The following is a 9,067-nucleotide window of genomic DNA, read 5'->3' as shown; positions in this document are numbered from 1 at the left end:
TATCAAGTTGCACTATATATAATGTACAAGAATAACTTTTCAAAATACATAGTATTTTATATGAGAAAGTTGTGCCGACTATGTTTATACGATAGAACCAACATTATTTCTATATCGAGACAATTTTATACATAATTTTGCAGATATCTTTTGGTCTTGGACCATTGAGTTAATTTAAAGTAAAAAAAATAAGAACATTACAAAATAACTTCTGACTTCTAGGTTTAACAGTTAGCCAGGCCAAAAAAATTACAGATTTGGCAGTTGAAACTTTACAAAAACATAGTACTTATATCAAGTCGCTACCATAGATATTTATTACATTAACCTTTTGGACGCCAATGACCGATATATCCGCACCGTAGGTCCAACCCCAAAGACCGATTAATCCGTCACAGACAACAGAGCAACAAAGACCTACGTGCATGTGCATAAAGTTCAATTTCAGTTTTGACACTTCGGTGACGTGGCGTCCGAGTGACAGCTTTTGTGTTTGACACGGCGTCGAAAAGGTTAATAATAAATGAATAGAAACAAAATTATATTATGAAAAAGAAAAAGTGTGTCGCTTAACTTCAAAATCGGGTAAATCCATTCGACCCTCTCAGCAAATATCTACCCTATTACCTTTTCTTAATACCAAAATCGCATAATCTGACAGATGGATTTACCCGAGTTTGAAGTTAAGCGACTCAAGTTATATTCATAATTTTACAACTGGCCTATTTTATTCAATAAATCTTATTATTAAAAAGTCTTACGTGTATAATGGCGCCTATACAATATTAATAATATATTTACAATACATTTAAAATAATTAGCTTACTTGAGATATCACTTAAGTGCGTTTTAGATAGGTACAGTCAGCAGCAGAAGTAGCTAAGCGGGCGAGGTGTTCAAAATTACCTTGACACGCTCTTATTCTCTTAACGTTAAAGTCGCGTCAAGATCATTTTGGACACCTGGCCCGATTAGCAACTTATGATGCTGACTTTTCCACAATAATTGTAAGTAGTAAGATCGGAAAACACCAGGAAGATTTGTTTTTTAGGGTTCCGTACCCAAAGGGTAAAAACGGGACCTTATTACTAAGAATCTTTTCACAGATGATGTATTTCTGTTGCCGCTATAACAACAGATACTAAAAACAGAATATATTTTTTTTGCCGTTTGAGCGTAATGGTACGGAACCCTTCGTGCGCGAGTCCGACTCGCACTTATTTTTTATCTTGATATATATTAATTTAATATGACTCGCTTTACATCTTGCTTGGCACCAATATGTAAGCTCAGGCAAGATAAATAGGGGGTATTACTGCAATGTTCTGCCGTCAGAGTGCAGCACTAGCTCCTCTAGTAAACCATAGAGTAACTTATACATACTGTGCCTTAAACTGTTTTTTTGATAAGTTTTCACAGACATTAAAATATGACATTGATGCATCAAGGCGGTTTGTTTTAACAAGGGCCTACCGGGAAACGCGAAAATCGAAATTTAGTTATCTGCCTCTTTATCGCTCGAATATGCAAGAGTTATAGAGAGGTTAGATAATGAAATTTCGATTTTCTTGTTTCGCGGTAGACCCCCAGATTGTGATGGATAGTGGTAGTGGCGCCCCCTACGCAGAGTTTTGCGTAATATTCCCAATAGGGAGAAAAAAATCCCAATCCCAATTTCTCTCAATAGAGAGTAATTTAGCCATACCAAGAGTTGACACTTTACGAATTGGTGCGATAGAGAGGTAATCTTACTACTTAAGCAATTTTTAATAAAACGCACTCCAAATTTGGTTAATGAATAAAAGTCGAAACAATTTGGTTCGAAACGACATGAGCAGCGAAGTTTTGAGCGTTAGTATGATTTTAATTAGTTTACATTTACCTTTTTAACGCCTAACATAGTGAAAAAAAGACTTTTATTCTTCTTCTAATGAAATATGGTATCGTCTTGGGTCGTCCCATTCGTTTTTCGTCACGTTCTTAAATTAGTCGTATTCTGCTTTCGTCACTCATTCTACATTCGTCACAATCGTCGGTGGCTTTCAATGTAGAATGAGTGACGAAAGCAGAATAGGACTAATTTAAGAACGTGACGAAAAACGAATGGGACGACCCAAGACGATACCTGAAATATACTCTGGCAAACCCACTTTGTGAGTAGAAAAAGATACGAAATTCAGATTTCTATGAGAACACATTTTTTAAATTTGCCGCCTTTTTCTACTGACGGAAATGGCTTGGCGAACTATAATTCGAGTAGACGAATCCAGAAACATTGATAATTCTATTCTAAATTTACACAATTCTCAATCATCACCACTTCAGCAATTTAGGGTTCCGTACCTCAATGGAACCCTTATAGGATCACTCGTGCGTGTGTCTATCTGTCCGACCATTTGTGAAAAATACACAATATAGTTCTTTACCTATAGGAATATGACAGGAAAACCTATTAGAAATGTGCAGTCAAGCGTGAGTTGGACTTAATTACTTAGTTTCTGATCCGACCCCTAAGGGTTTTTAAAGGCATTTCATTCACGTTCCACATAAAAAAAATACATTGTTAAAAATTGGGTAATGTACGGAGCCCTTGGAACGCAAGTCCGACTCGCACTTGACCGGTTTTTTTTATACGTTAAAAAGGCAAATCTTAAATAAGTTAACAAAGTAAAGTTTAGTGAGCACGAAAAAGGCAAGAACAAGTAAATATGTACGACATTTTTACCCTCAAAAGAAGTTAAAACACAATAGTAAATTTTGACTAGTGTAAAAAATAATTGACACTAAAGTAACCGACCATTGTTTTTTCTTAATAAAGTTAAATATAGTTTGTCAAAGAACTGTCTCATTTCAATCATGGACAGAGGGAATTATCTTTGTCTTATACCTACTAGTACTAGCACCCAAAAGAAAAGGATGAGTATAGTTTTCCTGGTTCTTACTGACTGACAAATTGGTTTGACCAACTATAGTCAGTGTAGTGTAGTATGAGATGAGCGAGATCAATTTATTGTGATGTAATTGCTTTAATACAAAAAGAAAAAAACAGAAATGAAATAAAATATCTGGTACAGATGTAGTGCGTAATTGTTTTCCTTCGTATTTTCATGGAAACGTACGAACGTGTCTTGCTATTTCAGTCAGTCTCAGTACAAAAAGTACTGACGTTGACTGAAGTAGCATGACGAATACGAACGTTTCCGAGAAAATACGATGGAAAACAATTATACACTACCCCCCTTATTCATAAACGCGCTACAAACCTCAATTACCTAATAATCGTTTGTCTTTATCTGTCATTTTGACTTATGTATTTGTAAGAAAGGGATAAAAACATAATTTAACTAAATCAGGCCCGTAAAGTTTTATGAATAAGGGGGTACATCTATACTGTTATGTGCATAATTGTTTTCCTTAGTGAAACGTACGAACGTGTCGTGCTATTTCAGTCAGTCTCGGTACAAAAAGTATTGAGGTTGACTGAAGTAGCATGACAAATACGAACGTTTCCGAGAAAATACGATGGAAAACAATTATACACTACATCTGTATTGTTATTTAAAAAGCGCTGCATTGCATATTACGTATGAGAAACTGAGTCTTACTACTAGTTAGTGATTAAAATTTCAAAGGGTCAATATGTATGACAGGAAGACAATAGAATATATATGATTGACTTAAAATAACTTAAACTAGGTAAAGCAGTTACATTAATTAAATATTGAGTCGAAAATGTAAAAACTGGGTAAATTAGAAAAAAAAACATAATTAAGATCATTGAGCATATTTTTTCGGATATTTCATTATTTTCCATTGTGTAACGAATGTGAACGAATTAAAGTCCTTAATTAAGTTTTTTTTAATATATTTCGTCCAGTTTTTAAGTTTCAGTTGACATCTAAATAAATCTATTACATTTGTATTTGGCGCTTCGAGTCGACAATGCTTAATAATAACAAGAAATATACCTACCTATAAGAAAAAACGGAATATCAGATTTAGGCAGTGATACATTTATACTAGGTATATGTTTTTTTTAACAAATGAAAATCAAGAGAATTAAAAAATGCTTACATTGCATAGAATCCCCATATAAAGTGAACCATTTTTATTTATATTATGTACGAAATTTAATTGATCACCTTTTTACGAGTTACAAATGACGTCATATCAAAAAATTAAATAGGGAGTGTTACTGCAATATTCTGCCGCCAGAGTGCAGCACTAGTTTAGTAACTAAATAAGTTTTCACTATAACATTGATGCATCAAGGCGGTTTGTTTACAGGTGGCCTACCGCAAAACGCGAAAATCGAAATTTCTTTATCTGCCTCTCTATAGATCGAATAGGCAAGTGTGATAGAAAGGTAGAAACCGAACTTTCGATTGTCGTGTTTCACGGTAGGCCATGTGATTGGCCTAGTGACGCCCTCTACGCAGAGTTTTGCGTAATATTCCCTACTAAATACGTCTCTGATAAATTCATCATCATTTTAGACTTCATAATTCATTAGAAAAGTATACGTTATGTTATGACGGTTAGAAATACCTATTTAATTATTTTGAGCGAACATTTTGGTGAGTTCATTCAATAATCACAATTATATACACATAATATATAATAACACAGTATAATCAAAGAGAATTTGAAATAGAGAGTTACTGTCATGGTAAATTATGTAGCTACAGCACATTTACTGCCATCTTTCGACAGACGATTAAAACTGTCAGAACGTCATTTGACTTTGATCATTATTCTTTCACTGATATGTGTTAACTTGTCAAATATTAACGCCATCTACTCGAGAGTAGGCTGAAGGTTATGGCGCCATCGCTCGAAAAGATTGCACCATACCTTTGGCCTATAGTCGAGTAGATGGCGTTAATATTAATATTTAACAAGTTAACACATATCAGTGAAAGAATAAGGATCAAATTCAAATGGCGTTCTAATAGTTTTATCACCTGTCGAAAGATGGCAGTAAATTTACAGTGGCTACATAATTTACTTTAACAATCCGTCTCTATACACTCTATTCTCTTTGGTATAATCCAAGCTAATTTTACGATTTATCTAGAGAGGCAAATCGTGTATCGTCCCATTGAATTGTAGCATATATAGGTAGCTTTAAAAATGTTGCGCTAAATTGTTTTCCATCGTGTTTTCACGGAAACGTACGAACGTGTCTTGCTATTTCAGCCAGTCTCGGTACAAAAAGTACTGACGTTGACTGAAGTAGCATGACAAATACGAACGTTTCCGAGAAAATACGACGGAAAACAATAATGCACTACATTTGTACACAGGTTTTTTAGAAAAGCATTGTAATAAATGCAATAAATACTTTGAGATTCCATTTATAAATGCATATGTCGGATCTTAATACTTTGATGTTTAAAATACATAATGGCACATATTTATGATACGTACATAATATGGCGTTAATGACACTTTTAACCACACTTTTGTTATATGTAAATGCGTTTTCATTGCATTATTTCCTGTTCTGTTATATATTGCACTTAGGTATATCGCTTTATTCTCATAGACCCCGAGTCAGATATAAATTTCGTCAGTCATTCTCTCCCGGACGATAATTCGTTAAGTTGTGGGAGATGTATCATGAAGTTTTGTAAACGTCAGCCGCCGCTCCGTTGAATAGAAGAACGGTAGGTACACTAACAAGTTAAATAGTTGCCTGAAATAAAAAAAATCATTCATTCATTCATTCAAGTAAAAATGGTCATTAATTACGAATAGGTTCTGACGTTCACGGGGCTTCATGATACATCTCCTTAAATCACTTAAGAGGCACAAGAACCCGCGAAAAAACCGCTTTTAGACAAAGAAAATAGAGCGAGTAGAAGGTTTACATATAAAACTTATGCTCATCATAATCGTCATTCTAATAGCCTTCGTGTACGCCACTTATGCTATCTTTATCTTTTTTTGCTTATGTTATGCTATCTCTATTTTATTTGTATTGTAACTAGATATTACAACGACCAGACATAGACATATGCTACTTGAATGTTCAGTCGCCATCAGATTATATCGGAGTGGCCATGGTGCTCACTAATATCTGAACACGCCTCTATTGCAAAGGCGTTAGAGTGCGTGTTCAGATATTTTTGAGCACCTCGGCCGCTCCTATATATCTGATGGCGTCTGTTCATGTCAAATTTCAAGTCAATTAAGAATGTTGTTTTCAAATGAGAGCGTAACTTAGATTGTATGGCGGCGACTTGGTTCGTGCGACTCTAAACGAGATATTGCCCGAGAAAAACATAGTACAAATGTAGTGCATTCATTATTTTCCATCGTATTTTCCCGGAAACGTACGAACGTGTCTTGCTATTTCAGTCAGTCTCGGTACAAAAAGTACTGAGGTTGACTGAAGGTTGACGAATACGAACGTTTCCGAGAAAATACGATGGAAAACAATTATGCACTACATCTGTACCTAATAATTTATTATTATCTGACTTGTGTTTCATTTATTAACATTCAAGTTTTGCGATAGAAAATGGTTATATCTCCTTTTCCAATACACTTAACTTTATATTTAATAAATCGCAGATATATTCTTATAAGTCTACATACTATATTTTTATAATAGGTACTAAATACATTATATTTAAAATCCATAAAACAATCGACTTCTTACTATCTCAACGTCATATGTCATTCACATTGCTAGCATAATGTAGACTTTATTTCTTAGAGATCAAAGTTTATTTTGTTATGAGATAGAAAAAAGTCGATTTTACTATAATTAAGCTGCTTTTTTGGCTAACGTCATAAAACAAACCTAGTTTGTTTAAGACAGTATAAATCCGTTCAAGTCCACTGTGTTACGTAAAACTTCAATTCACCTAAAGAGTCCACTGGGTAACTTCGTCCTAAAGAACAAAGCGGGCTGCCATTCCACTGTGTTAATCCCTTCCACTGTGTTACGCCTGCCCCACGCCAAAGGTTTTCGTTCTATAGTCATGGGGAATACTTTTATGCGAATTTTGATACGAAAAAAAAAATAATGTGATATGTAATATAGGGTGTTTTGTGTGAGTTTTTACCATGTATGTACGATATTGAACATACATTATGTTCAATATCGTCGGCGTCCATAGGAAACAAGTCAAATAAAAACATCGGTGAACCTTTTGACCGTCACGACTATTTGAAATAATACGCAATAGTAAATTTAATCAAAGAGAATAAACACAATAGTAATGTTTACCCATAAATTAGCACATTAAATACTTTTGACAACGGTCAACACACTCAAAAAACGTCTTTTTGGGTTTTTTTTCTTAACTGAATTATTAGCACTATTGAGCTTAGAGGAAACTTGCCAATTTATGACGTTATCTATGAAAGGGGACCTTATTGTCAATGGCGCTTACGCCATTATTAACGATGCTCCGATATAAATACAATGCCGCGCGACGCTGTGCGGCGTAAGCGCCATCGACAATAAGGTCCCTTTTCATAGATAATGCCCCATTTAAGGTTTAAGGTTAATTTCGGGTTTACGGATGACTGTGGCGATCAAAAGGACAGTATCCAGTATTAAAATTGTAATGGCCCTCATTTTTAAGTATGTCCCATGACTACACAACCGTATCACACTGCCTTCTCTAAAATCGCACATTTGATCACTTACACCTCTCTTCTGTTCTCTTCTACACCGGTTAGGGATGTAGAATATGAGCGGTAGCGGGAGCGGAGGCGGGTGCGCTCTCAGCCGGCCGCCACACATCCCCCCTCTTTTTTTTCCCTCTTCCTTGGTAGAGCGGTTAGAGATGCAGGGCGGTGGGGGGTGTGGCGGGGGAGGCGGGGGAGGCGGCGGAGGGGGAGGCGGGGGAGGCGGGGGGCGGGCGCTACAGCAGCGCGCGGCGGCAGTCGTCGCGGTAGGCGCCCGCCGTGCCCCTGTTTCATGTCTGCCATCTGCACACCACGTTACATTACATTACATTCGTCACACTAAATATTTGTGTAACTTTTAATTATATGAATATAAGTTTGCGTAATTGTATGGATATAAGATAACATTTCTTACTTTACTGCCCTACGTATGTAATATACTATAGCGTTACCCAAAACATATTTTATTTAAGCCATAGTGCATAGCTCTTACCAGATTTGTAGTACTCTTAACACATTCGACACCGCGTACCCGACTCTCGGGCACTCGTAAACTTTACTCAGATGCCGGCATACCCGCTAGTCGGGCAAGAGCTATAAACCTACACGCGACGCCGAAGTGCCCGACAGGCGGGCAAGCATTGCATCTTCACTACCTCAGGGCTGCCACTGCCACTAACAGAAAAAATTGTAAGTCTTCTGATTATTATGTGGTCGAAAAGTTGGTACAGTTGATTATTATATTTTATTACTTCACTTTGTATTTTTATTTACTTTACCTAATGCGATTACAAAATAAAAATTCTTATTAGTTGGTTACGTGAAATTGCATACACGGGTATGTATCAATAGGAATTAGAATTAGGAGAAGAACAAAACGGGGAGCCTAAACAGATGAGACAGCAGATTTAATTTTATCCACGTACTTATACGAAAGTTACTTGGCACAGCCCTGAGCGTCCGCCGCTTGCCCGACTAGCGGGTTCGCGGCGTGCGGCATTGAGTTGCACGTCGTTGCCCGACTAGCGAGTACTGTCGGTTTCTGGGGTATTGTTTGAAATTTTGCCTGGTTGCGAAAGTGTTAATTTACGAAAAATTACAGTAATATAAGTTGCGTTCCATTCCATGCACACTTCCTTGTATACATTTACCCGTCTTAAATATAGCTTCGTTCATGCCCTAAACCTCGGTTTATACTAAAATAACAGCACTATGCCCCAATTTGTCCGTCTACTCTACTCGATCATTTTACTACAAAATTTGTAAAAAAAACAGGACAGTTGGCAAGCGGATCACACTGTCATTTGTGTAACGCTGGAGTCTTTTAACGTTACACAAGCGTTTTTTTAACACAATTGAATTACATGCAAAACGTATTTCATAAAGCCATATGCGTGACATAAAATATTTTGTAACGTTA

This window comes from Cydia splendana, chromosome 21 (assembly GCF_910591565.1).
Source record: "Cydia splendana chromosome 21, ilCydSple1.2, whole genome shotgun sequence".
Taxonomy (NCBI): domain Eukaryota; kingdom Metazoa; phylum Arthropoda; class Insecta; order Lepidoptera; family Tortricidae; genus Cydia; species Cydia splendana.
This window is presented reverse-complemented; position numbering follows the sequence as displayed.